We start from the raw sequence: 16,896 nt of genomic DNA, 5'->3' as shown, positions 1-16,896 counted from the left end.
CCCAAAGGAATACTAATCCATTCATAATCCTAATGATGACAGTTACATCTACGGTGAAAGTGATGGTGGTATTGCCCCATTTTCCGAAACTTTTAAGCTTATAAGGTGGCGCTTTCTCCTGGTATTTCTCGAAATGGAGGCATACAACCATCACTTTAGTGTATTTCTTATAATGACTTATTTAACAAAGAATCTTGTAGAGTTAATCCTATGCTGTATTCATCCGGGATATTAATATTAGAAATTCTGTTAACGGCCAATGCAGGGAATACAGTAAAATTTCCCAACTCAACCCATGCCATTTCATCTTTTATAATTCTATTACATATTGTAGTGGACACGTCTATGTTTCATTGGTATTATTAGCTCGGCTGATCTGCTCAGTTAGTGTCCTTTTTAAAGGTTTCTGGTTCGGGCTTCCAAGAGTATATAATGACATCCAAACTAATCCCAATCGATTGGTATTTCAAACGATGACAGTTATGACTAAGATCAAACTGATGGAGGTATGGCCGTATTTTTCGAAACCATTTTTGATTATTATTATTATTACCCACATGTTGCAAGGAAGCCTGAGGCTTAGGCTGCACCAGGAAACAAAAAAAAAATAAATAGATAATCAAAATAAAAATTCTGAGTTACCCAGAGGGCAATAGAGAGAGAGAGAGAAAGGTAGAAGGGAATCACCAAGAAAGAGAAGAATGGAGATATCCAGCTCAGGACCCTGGGTGTGCCAAGCCCATACTCACTAGATGTGAGCCCCCGGGGGTAATTTCAGCTTATAAGGTGGCGATTTCTCCTGGTATTTCTCTAAATGGGGTCATACAACCATCACTTTACTGTATTTGTTATAATTACTTATCTATCAAAAGATGTTGTAGAGTTGGTCCTGTGCTGTGTTCATTCGTGATATTAGTATTAGAAATTCTCTTAAGGGCTAAAGCAGGGAATACATTAAGATTACCCAACTCAGCCCATGCCATTGCTTCTTTTATAATTCTACTACATATTGTAGTGGACACGTCTATATTTCATTGATATTGTTAGCTCGGCTGATCTGCTCAGTTAGTGTCCGTTTTAAAGATTTCTGGCTATGGCTTCCAAGAGTAAATCATGACATCAAAAGGAATACCAATCCATTCATAATTCCAACGATGACAGATACATCTAAGGTGAAAATGATGGTGGTATGGCCCCATTTTTCGAAACTTTTCAGCTTATAAGGTGGCGCTTTCTCCTGGTATTTCTCGAAATGGAGGCATACAACCATCACTTCAGTGTATTTGTTATAATTACTTATCTAACGAAGAATCTTGTAGAGTTGGTCCTGTGCTGTGTTCATGAGGGATCTTAATATTAGAAATATTAATAGCAGGGAATACAGTAAGATTTCCCAACTCAACCCATGCCATTGCATCTTTTATAATTCTACAAGAAATTGTAGTGGACACGTCTATATTTCATTGATACTGTTAGCTCGGCTGATCTGCTCAGTTAGTGTCCTTTTTATAGATTTCTGGCTATGGCTTCCAAGAGTAAATCATGACATGAAAAGAAATAACAATCCATTCATAATTCTAACGATGACAGATACATCTAAGGTGAAAGTGATGGTGGTATGGCCCCATTTTTCGAAACTTTTCAGCTTATAAGGTGGCGCGTTCTCCTGGTATTTCTCGAAATGGAGGCATACAACCATCACTTCAGTGTATTTGTTATAATTACTTATCTAACGAAGAATCTTGTAGAGTTGGTCCGGTGCTGTGTTCATGAGGGATCTTAATATTAGAAATATTAATAGCAGGGAATAGAGTAAGATTTCCCAACTCAACCTATGCCATTCCATCTTTTATAATTCTACAAGAAATTGTAGTGGACACGTCTATATTTCATTGATATTGTTAGCTCGGCTGATCTGCTCAGTTAGTGTAATTTTTAAAGTTTTCTGGCTATGGCTTCCAAGAGTATATTATGACCTCCTAACGTATATCAATCCATTCATAATTCTAACGTTGACAATTATTAAGGTGAGAGTGATGGTGGTATGGCCCCATTTTTCGAATCTTTTCAGCTTATAAATTGGCGCTTTCTCCTGGTATTTCTCGAAATGGAGGCATACAACCATCACTTTAGTGTATTTCTTATAATTACTTAATTAACAAAGAATCTTGTAGAGTTAATTTTTTGCTGTATTCATCCGGGATGTTAATATTAGAAATTCTGTTAACGGCTAATGCAGGGAATACAGTAAGATTTCCCAACTCAACCCATGCCATATCATCTTTTATAATTCTATTATATATTGTAGTGGACACGTCTATGTTTCATTGATATTGTTAGCTCGGCTGATCTGCTCAGTTAGTGTCCTTTTTAAAGATTTCTGGCTATGGCTTCCAAGAGTATATCATGACATCCAAAGGAATACTAATCCATTCATAATCCTAATGATGACAGTTACATCTACGGTGAAAGTGATGGTGGTATTGCCCCATTTTTCGAAACTTTTAAGCTTATAAGGTGGCGCTTTCTCCTGGTATTTCTCGAAATGGAGGCATACAACCATCACTTTAGTGTATTTCTTATAATGACTTATTTAACAAAGAATCTTGTAGAGTTAATCCTATGCTGTATTCATCCGGGATATTAATATTAGAAATTCTGTTAACGGCCAATGCAGAGAATACAGTAAAATTTCCCAACTCAACCCATGCCATTTCATCTTTTATAATTCTATTACATATTGTAGTGGACACGTCTATGTTTCATTGGTATTATTAGCTCGGCTGATCTGCTCAGTTAGTGTCCTTTTTAAAGGTTTCTGGTTCGGGCTTCCAAGAGTATATAATGACATCCAAACTAATCCCAATCGATTGGTATTTCAAACGATGACAGTTATGACTAAGATCAAACTGATGGAGGTATGGCCGTATTTTTCGAAACCATTTATGATTATTATTATTATTACCCACATGTTGCAAGGAAGCCTGAGGCTTAGGCTGCACCAGGAAACAAAAAAAATAAATAGATAATCAAAATAAAAATTCTGAGTTACCCAGAGAGCAATAGAGAGAGAGAGAAAGGTAGAAGGGAATCACCAAGAAAGAGAAGAATGGTGATATCCAGCTCAGGACCCTGGGTGTGCCAAGCCCATACTCACTAGATGTGAGCCCCCGGGGGTAGTTTCAGCTTATAAGGTGGCGATTTCTCCTGGTATTTCTCTAAATGGGGTCATACAACCATCACTTTACTGTATTTGTTATAATTACTTATCTAACAAAAGATGTTGTAGAGTTGGTCCTGTGCTGTGTTCATTCGTGATGTTAGCATTAGAAATTCTCTTAAGGGCTAAAGCAGGGAATACATTAAGATTACCCAACTCAGCCCATGCCATAGCATCTTTTATAATTCTACTACATATTGTAGTGGACACGTCTATATTTCATTGATATTGTTAGCTCGGCTGATCTGCTCAGTTAGTGTCCTTTTTAAAGATTTCTGGCTATGGCTTCCAAGAATAAATCATGACGTCAAAAGGAATACCAATCCATTCATAATTCTAACGATGACAGATACATCTAAGGTGAAAGTGATGGTGGTATGGCCCCATTTTTCGAAACTTTTCAGCTTATAAGGTGGCGCTTTCTCCTGGTATTTCTCGAAATGGAGGCATACAACCATCACTTCAGTGTATTTGTAATAATTACTTATCTAACGAAGAATCTTGTAGAGTTGGTCCTGTGCTGTGTTCATGAGGGATCTTAATATTAGAAATATTAATAGCAGGGAATACAGTAAGATTTCCCAACTCAACCCATGCCATTGCATCTTTTATAATTCTACAAGAAATTGTAGTGGACACGTCTATATTTCATTGATATTGTTAGCTCGGCTGATCTGCTCAGTTAGTGTCCTTTTTAAAGATTTCTGGTTCGAGCTTCCAAGAGTATATAATGACATCCAAACTAATCCCAATCGATTGGTATTTCAAACGATGGCAGTTATGACTAAGATCAAACTGTTGGAGGTATGGCCCTATTTTTCGAAACCATTTATGATTATTATTATTATTACCCACATGTTGCAAGGAAGCCTGCGGCTTAGGCTGTACCAGGAAACAAAAAAAATAAATAGATAATCAAAATAAAAATTGTGAGTTACCCAGAGAGCAATAGAGAGAGAGAGAAAGGTAGAAGGGAATCACCAAGAAAGAGAAGAATGGTGATATCCAGCTCAGGACCCTGGGTGTGCCAAGCCCATACTCACTAGATGTGAGCCCCCGGGGGTAGTTTCAGCTTATAAGGTCGCGATTTCTCCTGGTATTTCTCTAAATGGGGTCATACAACCATCACTTTACTGTATTTGTTATAAATACTTATCTAACAAAAGATGTTGTAGAGTTGGTCCTGTGTGTGTTCATTCGTGATATTAGCATTAGAAATTCTCTTAAGGGCTAAAGCAGAGAATACATTAAGATTACCCAACTCAGCACATGCCATTGCATCTTTTATAATTCTACTACATATTGTAGTGGACACGTCTATATTTAATTGATATTGTTAGCTCGGCTGATCTGCTCAGTTAGTGTCCTTTTTAAAGTTTTCTGGCTATGGCTTCCAAGAGTATATTATGACATCCTAACGTACATCAATCCATTCATAATTCTAACGTTGACAATTACATCTAAGGTGAGAGTGATGGTGGTATGGCCCCATTTTTCGAAGCTTTTCAGCTTATAAATTGGCGCTTTCTCCTGGTATTTCTCGAAATGGAGGCATACAACCATCACTTTAGTGTATTTCGTATAATTACTTATTTAACAAAGAATCTTGTAGAGTTAATTTTTTGCTGTATTCATCCGGGATATTAATATTAGAAATTCTGTTAACGGCTAATGCAGGGAATACAGTAAGATTTCCAACTCAACCCATGCCATATCATCTTTTATAATTCTATTACATATTGTAGTGGACACGTCTATATTTCATTGATATTGTTAGCTCGGCTGATCTGCTCAGTTAGTGTCCTTTTTAAAGATTTCTGGCTATGGCTTCCAAGAGTATATCATGACATCCAAAGGAATACTAATCCATTCATAATCCTAATGATGACAGGTACATCTACGGTGAAAGTGATGGTGGTATGGCCCCATTTTTCGAAACGTTTAAGCTTATAAGGTGGCGCTTTCTCCTGGTATTTCTCGATATGGAGGCATACAACCATCACTTTATTGTATTTCTTATAATTACTTATCTAACAAAGAATCTTGTAGAGTTAATGTTATGCTGTACTCATGCGGGATATTAATATTAGAAATTCTGTTAACGGCTAATGCAGGGAATACAGTAAGATTTCCCAACTCAACCCATGCCATATCATCTTTTATAATTCTATTACATATTGTAGTGGACACGTCTATGTTTCATTGATATTGTTAGCTCGGCTGATCTGCTCAGTTAGTGTCCTTTTTAAAGTTTTCTGGCTATGGCTTCCAAGAGTATATTATGATATCCTAACGTACATCAATCCATTCATAATTCTAACGTTGACAATTACATCTAAGGTGAGAGTGATCGTGGTATGGCCCCATTTTTCGAATCTTTTCAGCTTATAAATTGGCGCTTTCTCCTGGTATTTCTCGAAATGGAGGCATACAACCACGACTTTAGTGTATTTCTTATAATTACTTATTTAACAAAGAATCTTTTAGAGTTAATTTTTTGCTCTATTCATCCGGGATATTAATATTAGAAATTCTGTTAACGGCTAATGCAGGGAATACAGTAAAATTTCCCAACTCAACCCATGCCATTTCATCTTTTATAATTCTATTACATATTGTAGTGGACACGTCTATGTTTCATTGGTATTATTAGCTCGGCTGATCTGCTCAGTTAGTGTCCTTTTTAAAGGTTTCTGGTTCTGGCATCCAAGAGTATATAATGACATCCAAACTAATCCCAATCGATTGGTATTTCAAACGATGACAGTTATGACTAAGATCAAACTGATGGAGGTATGGCCGTATTTTTCGAAACCATTTATGATTATTATTATTATTATCCACATGTTGCAAGGAAGCCTGAGGCTTAGGCTGCACCAGGACACAAAAAAAATAAATAGATAATCAAAACAAAAATTCTGAGTTACCCAGAGAGCAATAGAGAGAGAGAGAAAGGTAGAAGGGAATCACCAAGAAAGAGAAGAATGGTGATATCCAGCTCAGGACCCTGGGTGTGCCAAGCCCATACTCACTAGATGTGAGCCCCCGGGGGTAGTTTCAGCTTATAAGGTGGCGATTTCTCCTGGTATTTCTCTAAATGGGGTCATACAACCATCACTTTACTGTATTTGTTATAATTACTTATCTAACAAAAGATGTTGTAGAGTTGGTCCTGTGCTGTGTTCATTCGTGATATTAGCATTAGAAATTCTCTTAAGGGCTAAAGCAGGGAATACATTAAGATTACCCAACTCAGCCCATGCCATTGCATCTTTTATAATTCTACTACATATTGTAGTGGACACGTCTATATTTCATTGATATTGTTAGCTCGGCTGATCTGCTCAGTTAGTGTCCTTTTTAAAGATTTCTGGCTATGGCTTCCAGGAGTAAATCATGACATCAAAAGGAATACCAATCCATTCATAATTCTAACGATGACAGATACATCTAAGGTGAAAGTGATGGTGGTATGGCTCCATTTTTCGAAACTTTTCAGCTTATAAGGTGGCGCTTTCTCCTGGTATTTCTCGAAATGGAGGCATACAACCATCACTTTAGTGTATTTCTTATAATTACTTATTTAACAAAGAATCTTGTGGAGTTAATCCTATGCTGTATTCATCCGGGATATTAGTATTAAAAAATGCTGTTACCGGCTAAAGCAAGGAATACAGTAAGATTTCCCAACTCAGCCCCTGCTATTGCATCTTTTATAATTCTACAAGAAATTGTAGTGGACACATCTATATTTCATTGATATTGTTAGCTCGGCTGATCTGCTCAGTTAGTGTAATTTTTAAAGTTTTCTGGCTATGGCTTCCAAGAGTATATTATGACATCCTAACGTATATCAATCCATTCATAATTCTAACGTTGACAATTACTAAAGTGAGAGTGATGGTGGTATGGCCCCATTTTTCGAATCTTTTCAGCTTATAAATTGGCGCTTTCTCCTGGTATTTCTCGAAATGGAGGCATACAACCATCACTTTAGTGTATTTCTTATAATTACTTAATTAACAAAGAATCTTGTAGAGTTAATTTTTTGCTGTATTCATCCGGGATATTAATATTAGAAATTCTGTTAACGGCTAATGCAGGGAATACAGTAAGATTTCCCAACTCAACCCATGCCATATCATCTTTTATAATTCTATTACATATTGTAGTGGACACGTCTATGTTTCATTGATATTGTTAGGTCGGCTGATCTGCTCAGTTAGTGTCCTTTTTAAAGATTTCTGGCTATGGCTTCCAAGAGTATATCATGACATCCAAAGGAATACTAATCCATTCATAATCCTAATGATGACAGTTACATCTACGGTGAAAGTGATGGTGGTATTGCCCCATTTTTCGAAACTTTTAAGCTTATAAGGTGGCGCTTTCTCCTGGTATTTCTCGAAATGGAGGCATACAACCATCACTTTAGTGTATTTCTTATAATTACTTATTTAACAAAGAATCTTGTAGAGTTAATTTTTTGCTGTATTCATCCGGGATATTAATATTAGAAATTCTGTTAACGGCTAATGCAGGGAATACAGTAAAATTTCCCAACTCAACCCATGCCATTTCATCTTTTATAATTCTATTACATATTGTAGTGGACACGTCTATGTTTCATTGGTATTATTAGCTCGGCTGATCTGCTCAGTTAGTGTCCTTTTTAAAGGTTTCTGGTTCTGGCATCCAAGAGTATATAATGACATCCAAACTAATCCCAATCGATTGGTATTTCAAACGATGACAGTTATGACTAAGATCAAACTAATGGAGGTATGGCCGTATTTTTCGAAACGATTTATGATTATTATTATTATTACCCACATGTTGCAAGGAAGCCTGAGGCTTAGGCTGCACCAGGAAACAAAAAAAAAATAAATAGATAATCAAAATAAAAATTCTGAGTTACCCAGAGAGCAATAGAGAGAGAGAGAGAAAGGTAGAAGGGAATCACCAAGAAAGAGAAGAATGGAGATATCCAGCTCAGGACCCTGGGTGTGCCAAGCCCATACTCACTAGATGTGAGCCCCCGGGGGTAGTTTCAGCTTATAAGGTGGCGATTTCTCCTGGTATTTCTCTGAATGGGGTCATACAACCATCACTTTACTGTATTTGTTATAATTACTTATCTATCAAAAGATGTTGTAGAGTTGGTCCTGTGCTGTGTTCATTCGTGATATTAGTATTAGAAATTCTCTTAAGGGCTAAAGCAGGGAATACATTAAGATTACCCAACTCAGCCCATGCCATTGCTTCTTTTATAATTCTACTACATATTGTAGTGGACACGTCTATATTTCATTGATACTGTTAGCTCGGCTGATCTGCTCAGTTAGTGTCCTTTTTAAAGATTTCTGGCTATGGCTTCCAAGAGTAAATCATGACATGAAAAGGAATAACAATCCATTCATAATTCTAACGATGACAGATACATCTAAGGTGAAAGTGATGGTGGTATGGCCCCATTTTTCGAAACTTTTCAGCTTATAAGGTGGCGCTTTCTCCTGGTATTTCTCGAAATGGAGGCATACAACCATCACTTCAGTGTATTTGTTATAATTACTTATCTAACGAAGAATCTTGTAGAGTTGGTCCGGTGCTGTGTTCATGAGGGATCTTAATATTAGAAATATTAATAGCAGGGAATAGAGTAAGATTTCCCAACTCAACCTATGCCATTGCATCTTTTATAATTCTACAAGAAATTGTAGTGGACACGTCTATATTTCATTGATATTGTTAGCTCGGCTGATCTGCTCAGTTAGTGTAATTTTTAAAGTTTTCTGGCTATGGCTTCCAAGAGTATATTATGACATCCTAACGAATATCAATCCATTCATAATTCAAACGTTGACAGTTGCATCTAAGGTGAGAGTGATGGTGGTATGGCCCCATTTTTCGAATCTTTTCAGCTTATAAATTGGCGCTTTCTCCTGGTATTTCTCGATATGGAGGCATACAACCATCACTTTATTGTATTTCTTATAATTACTTATCTAACAAAGAATCTTGTAGAGTTAATGTTATGTTGTACTCATGCGGGATATTAATATTAGAAATTCTGTTAACGGCTAATGCAGGGAATACAGTAAGATTTCCCAACTCAACCCATGTCATATCATCTTTTATAATTCTATTACATATTGTAGAGGACACGTCTATGTTTCATTGATATTGTTAGCTCGGCTGATCTGCTCAGTTAGTGTCCTTTTTAAAGATTTCTGGCTATGGCTTCCAAGAGTATATCATGACATCCAAAGGAATACTAATCCATTCATAATCCTAATGATGACAGGTACATCTACGGTGAAAGTGATGGTGGTATGGCCCCATTTTTCGAAACGTTTAAGCTTATAAGGTGGCGCTTTCTCCTGGTATTTCTCGAAATGGAGGCATACAACCATCACTTTAGTGTATTTCTTATAATTACTTATTTAACAAAAAATCTTGTAGAGTTAATCCTATGCTGTATTCATCCGGGATATTAATATTAGAAATTCTGTTAACGGCTAAAGCAGGGAATACAGTAAGATTTCCCAACTCAACCCATGCCATATCATCTTTTATAATTCTATTACATATTGTAGTGGACAAGTCTATATTTCATTGATATTGTTAGCTCGGCTGATCTGCTCAGTTAGTGTCCTTTTTAAAGTTTTCTGGCTATGGCTTCCAAGAGTATATTATGACATCCTAAAGTATATCAATCCATTCATAATTCTAACGTTGACAATTACATCTAAGGTGAGAGTGATGGTGGTATGGCCCCATTTTTCGAATCTTTTCAGCTTATAAATTGGCGCTTTCTCCTGGTATTTCTCGAAATGGAGGCATACAACCATCACTTTAGTGTATTTCTTATAATTACTTATTTAACAAAGAATCTTGTAGAGTTAATTTTTTGCTGTATTCATCCGGGATATTAATATTAGAAATTCTGTTAACGGCTAATGCAGGGAATACAGTAAAAGTTCCCAACTCAACCCATGCCATTTCATCTTTTATAATTCTATTACATATTGTAGTGGACACGTCTATGTTTCATTGGTATTATTAGCTCGGCTGATCTGCTCAGTTAGTGTCCTTTTTAAAGGTTTCTGGTTCTGGCATCCAAGAGTATATAATGACATCCAAACTAATCCCAATCGATTGGTATTTCAAACGATGACAGTTATGACTAAGATCAAACTGATGGAGGTATGGCCGTATTTTTCGAAACGATTTATGATTATTATTATTATTACCCACATGTTGCAAGGAAGCCTGAGGCTTAGGCTGCACCAGGAAACAAAAAAAAAATAAATAGATAATCAAAATAAAAATTCTGAGTTACCCAGAGGGCAATAGAGAGAGAGAGAGAAAGGTAGAAGGGAATCACCAAGAAAGAGAAGAATGGAGATATCCAGCTCAGGACCCTGGGTGTGCCAAGCCCATACTCACTAGATGTGAGCCCCCGGGGGTAGTTTCAGCTTATAAGGTGGCGATTTCTCCTGGTATTTCTCTAAATGGGGTCATACAACCATCACTTTACTGTATTTGTTATAATTACTTATCTAACAAAAGATGTTGTAGAGTTGGTCCTGTGCTGTGTTCATTCTTGATATTAGCATTAGAAATTCTCTTAAGGGCTAAAGCAGGGAATACATTAAGATTACCCAACTCACCCCATGCCATTGCATCTTTTATAATTCTACTACATATTGTAGTGGACACGTCTATATTTCATTGATATTGTTAGCTCGGCTGATCTGCTCAGTTAGTGTCCTTTTTAAAGATTTCTGGCTATGGCTTCCAGGAGTAAATCATGACATCAAAAGGAATACCAATCCATTCATAATTCTAACGATGACAGATACATCTAAGGTGAAAGTGATGGTGGTATGGCTCCATTTTTCGAAACTTTTCAGCTTATAAGGTGGCGCTTTCTCCTGGTATTTCTCGAAATGGAGGCATACAACCATCACTTTAGTGTATTTCTTATAATTACTTATTTAACAAAGAATCTTGTAGAGTTAATCCTATGCTGTATTCATCCGGGATATTAGTATTAAAAAATGCTGTTACCGGCTAAAGCAAGGAATACAGTAAGATTTCCCAACTCAGCCCCTGCCATTGCATCTTTTATAATTCTACAAGAAATCGTAGTGGACACATCTATATTTCATTGATATTGTTAGCTCGGCTGATCTGCTCAGTTAGTGTAATTTTTAAAGTTTTCTGGCTATGGCTTCCAAGAGTATATTATGACATCCTAACGTATATCAATCCATTCATAATTCTAACGTTGACAATTACTAAGGTGAGAGTGATGGTGGTATGGCCCCATTTTTCGAAGCTTTTGAGCTTATAAATTGGCGCTTTCTCCTGGTATTTCTCGAAATGGAGGCATACAACCATCACTTTAGTGTATTTCGTATAATTACTTATTTAACAAAGAATCTTGTAGAGTTAATTTTTTGCTGTATTCATCCGGGATATTAATATTAGAAATTCTGTTAACGGCTAATGCAGGGAATACAGTAAGATTTCCAACTCAACCCATGCCATATCATCTTTTATAATTCTATTACATATTGTAGTGGACACGATTATATATTTCATTGATATTGTTAGCTCGGCTGATATGCTCAGTTAGTGTCCTTTTTAAAGATTTCTGGCTATGGCTTCCAAGAGTATATCATGACGTCAAAAGGAATACCAATCCATTCTTAATTCTAAAGATGACAGATACATCTAAGGTGAAAGTGATGGTGGTATGGCCCAATTTTTCGAAACTTTTCAGCTTATAAGGTGGCGGTTTCTCCTGGTATTTCTCGAAATGGAGGCATACAACCATCACTTCAGTGTATTTGTTATAATTACTTATCTAACGAAGAATCTTGTAGAGTTGGTCCTGTGCTGTGTTCATGAGGGATCTTAATATTAGAAATATTAATAGCAGGGAATACAGTAAGATTTCCCAACTCAACCCATGCCATTGCATCTTTTATAATTCTACAAGAAATTGTAGTGGACACGTCTATATTTCATTGATATTGTTAGCTCGGCTGATCTGCTCAGTTAGTGTCCTTTTTAAAGATTTCTGGTTCGGGCTTCCAAGAGTATATAATGACATCCAAACTAATCCCAATCGATTGGTATTTCAAACGATGGCAGTTATGACTAAGATCAAACTGATGGAGGGATGGCCCTATTTTTCGAAACCATTTATGATTATTATTATTATTACCCACATGTTGCAAGGAAGCCTGAGGCTTAGGCTGCACCAGGAAACAAAAAAATAATAAATAGATAATCAAAATAAAAATTCTGAGTTACCCAGAGAGCAATAGAGAGAGAGAGAAAGGTAGAAGGGAATCACCAAGAAAGAGAAGAATGGAGATATCCAGCTCAGGACCCTAGGTGTGCCAAGCCAATACTCACTAGATGTGAGCCCCCGGGGGTAGTTTCAGCTTATAAGGTGGCGATTTCTCCTGGTATTTCTCTAAATGGGGTCATACAACCATCACTTTACTGTATTTGTTATAATTACTTATCTAACAAAAGATGTTGTAGAGTTGGTCCTGTGCTGTGTTCATTCGTGATATTAGCATTAGAAATTCTCTTAAGGGCTAAAGCAGGGAATACATTAAGATTACCCAACTCAGCCCATGCCATTGCATCTTTTATAATTCTACTACATATTGTAGTGGACACGTCTATATTTCATTGATATTGTTAGCTCGGCTGATCTGCTCAGTTAGTGTCCTTTTTAAAGTTTACTGGCTATGGCTTCCAAGAGTATATTATGACATCCTAAAGTATATCAATCCATTCATAATTCTAACGTTGACAGTTACATCTAAGGTTAGAGTGATGGTTGTATGGCCCCATTTTTCGAATCTTTTCAGCTTATAAATTGGCGCTTTCTCCTGGTATTTCTCGAAATGGAGGCATACAACCATCACTTTAGTGTATTTCTTATAATTACTTATTTAACAAAGAATCTTTTAGAGTTAATTTTTTGCTCTATTCATCCCGGATATTAATATTAGAAATTCTGTTAACGGCTAATGCAGGGAATACAGTAAAATTTCCCAACTCAACCCATGCCATTTCATCTTTTATAATTCTATTACATATTGTAGTGGACACGTCTATGTTTCATTGGTATTATTAGCTCGGCTGATCTGCTCAGTTAGTGTCCTTTTTAAAGGTTTCTGGTTCTGGCATCCAAGAGTATATAATGACATCCAAACTAATTCCAATCGATTGGTATTTCAAACGATGACAGTTATGACTAAGATCGAACTGATGGAGCTATGGCCGTATTTTTCGAAACCATTTATGATTATTATTATTATTACCCACATGTTGCAAGGAAGCCTGAGGCTTAGGCTGCACCAGGAAACAAAAAAAAAAAAAATAAATAGATAATCAAAATAAAAATTCTGAGTTACCCAGAGAGCAATAGAGAGAGAGAGAAAGGTAGAAGGGAATCACCAAGAAAGAGAAGAATGGAGATATCCAGCTCAGGACCCTGGGTGTGGCAATCCCATACTCACTAGATGTGAGCCCCCGGGGGTAGTTTCAGCTTATAAGGTGGCGATTTCTCCTGGTATTTCTCTAAATGGGGTCATACAATCATCACTTTACTGTATTTGTTATACTTACTTATCTAACAAAAGATGTTGTAGAGTTGGTCCTGTGCTGTGTTCATTCGTGATATTATTATTAGAAATTCTCTTAAGGGCTAAAGCAGGGAATACATTAAGATTACCCAACTCAGCCCATGCCATTGCTTCTTTTATATTTCTACTACATATTGTAGTGGACACGTCTATATTTCATTGATATTGTTAGCTCGGCTGATCTGCTCAGTTAATGTCCGTTTTAAAGATTCTGTCTATGGCTTCCAAGAGTAAATCATGACATCAAAAGGAATACCAATCCATTCATAATTCTAACGATGACAGATACATCTAAGGTGAAAGTGGTGGTATGGCCCCATTTTTCGAAACTTTTCAGCTTATAAGGTGGCGCTTTCTCCTGGTATTTCTCGAAATGGAGGCATACAAACATCACTTCAGTGTATTTGTTATAATTACTTATCTAACGAAGAATCTTGTAGAGTTGGTCCTGTGCTGTGTTCAAGAGGGATCTTAATATTAGAAATAGTAATAGCAGGAATACAGTAAGATTTCCCAACTCAACCCATGCCATTGCATCTTTTATAATTCTACAAGAAATTGTAGTGAACACGTCTATATTTCATTGATACTGTTAGCTCGGCTGATCTGCTCAGTTAGTGTCCTTTTTAAAGATTTCTGGCTATGGCTTCCAAGAGTAAATCATGACACGAAAAGGAATAACAATCCATTCATAATTCTAACGATGACAGATACATCTAAGGTGAAAGTGATGGTGGTTTGGCCCCATTTTTCGAAAGTTTTCAGCTTATAAGGTGGCGCTTTCTCCTGGTATTTCTCGAAATGGAGGCATACAACCATCACTTCAGTGTATTTGTTATAATTACTTATCTAACGAAGAATCTTGTAGATTTGGTCCTGTGCTGTGTTCATGAGGGATCTTAATATTAGAAATATTAATAGCAGGGAATAGAGTAAGATTTCCCAACTCAACCTATGCCATTGCATCTTTTATAATTCTACAAGAAATTGTAGTGGACACGTCTATATTTCATTGATATTGTTAGCTCGGCTGATCTGCTCAGTTAGTGACCTTTTTAAAGATTTCTGGCTATGGCTTCCAAGAGTATATCATGACATCCAAAGGAATACTAATCCATTCATAATCCTAATGATGACAGTTACATCTAAGGTGAGAGTGATGGTGGTATGGCCCCATTTTTCGAATCTTTTCAGCTTATAAGGTGGCGCTTTCTCCTGGTATTTCTCGAAATGGAGGCATACAACCATCATTTTAGTGTATTTCTTATAATTACTTATTTAACAAAGAATCTTGTAGAGTTAATCCTATGCTGTATTCATCCGGGATATTAATATTAAAAAATGCTGTTACCGGCTAAAGCAAGGAGTACAGTAAGATTTCCCAACTCAACCCATGCCATTGCATCTTTTATAATTCTACAAGAAATTGTAGTGGACACGTCTATATTTCATTGATATTGTTAGCTCGGCTGATCTGCTCAGTTAGTTTAATTTTTAAAGTTTTCTGGCTATGGCTTCCAAGAGTATATTATCACATCCTAACGTATATCAATCCATTCATAATTCTAACGTTCACAATTACATCTAAGGTGAGAGTGATGGTGGTATGGCCCCATTTTTCGAATCTTTACAGCTTATACATTGGCGCTTTCTCCTGGTATTTCTCGAAATGGGGGCATACAACCATCACTTTAGTGTATTTCTTATAATTACTTATTTAACAAAGAATGTTGTAGAGTTTTTTACTGTATTCATCCGGGATATTAATATTAGAAATTCTGTTAACGGCTAACGAAGGGAATACAGTAAACTTTCCCAACTCAACCCATGCCATTTCATCTTTTATAATTCTACTACATATTGTAGTGGACACGTGTATGTTTCATTGGTATTATTAGCTCGGCTGATCTGCTCAGTTAGTGTCCTTTATAAAGGTTTCTGGTTCGGGCTTCCAAAAGTATATAATGACATCCAAACCAATCCCAATCGATTGGTATTTCAAACGATGACAGTTATGACTAAGATCAAACTGATGGAGGTATGGCCCTATTTTTCGAAACCATTTATGATTATTATTATTATTACCCACATGTTGCAAGGAAGACTGAGGCTTAGGCTGCACCAGGAAACAAAAAAAAATAAATAGATAATCAAAATAAAAATTCTGAGTTACCGAGAGTGTAATAGAGAGAGAGAGAAAGGTAGAAGGGAATCACCAAGAAAGAGAAGAATGGTGATATCCAGCTCAGGACCCTGGGTATGCCTAGCCCTTACTCACTAGATGTGAGCCGCCTGGGGTATTTTCAGCTTATAAGGTGGCGATTTCTCCTGGTATTTCTCTAAATGGGGTCATACAACCATCACTTTACTGTATTTGTTATAATTACTTATCTAACAAAAGATGTTGTAGAGTTGGTCCTGTGCTGTGTTCATTCGTGATATTAGCATTAGAAATTCTCTTAAGGGCTAAAGCAGGGAATACATTAAGATTACCCAACTCAGCCCATGCCATTGCATCTTTTATAATTCTACTACATATTGTAGTGGACACGTCTATATTTCATTGATATTGTTAGCTCGGCTGATCTGCTCAGTTAGTGTAATTTTTAAAGATTTCTGGCTATGGCTTCCAGGAGTAAATCATGACATCAAAAGGAATACCAATCCATTCATAATTCTAACGATGACAGATACATCTAAGGTGAAAGTGATGGTGGTATGGCTCCATTTTTCGAAACCTTTCAGCTTATAAGGTGGCGCTTTCTCCTGGTATTTCTCGAAATGGAGGCATACAACCATCACTTTAGTGTATTTCTTATAATTACTTATTTAACAAAGAATCTTGTGGAGTTAATCCTATGCTGTATTCATCCGGGATATTAGTATTAAAAAATGCTGTTACCGGCTAAAGCAAGGAATACAGTAAGATTTCCCAACTCAGCCCCTGCCATTGCATCTTTTATAATTCTACAAGAAATTGTAGTGGACACATCTATA

The sequence above is a fragment of the Mastigoproctus giganteus genome, chromosome 3 (assembly GCF_048544385.1).
Source record: "Mastigoproctus giganteus isolate SK-2022 chromosome 3, ASM4854438v1, whole genome shotgun sequence".
NCBI lineage: Eukaryota > Metazoa > Arthropoda > Arachnida > Uropygi > Thelyphonidae > Mastigoproctus > Mastigoproctus giganteus.
The sequence above is the reverse complement of the archived record's forward strand: the minus strand, read 5'-3'. Positions refer to the sequence as shown.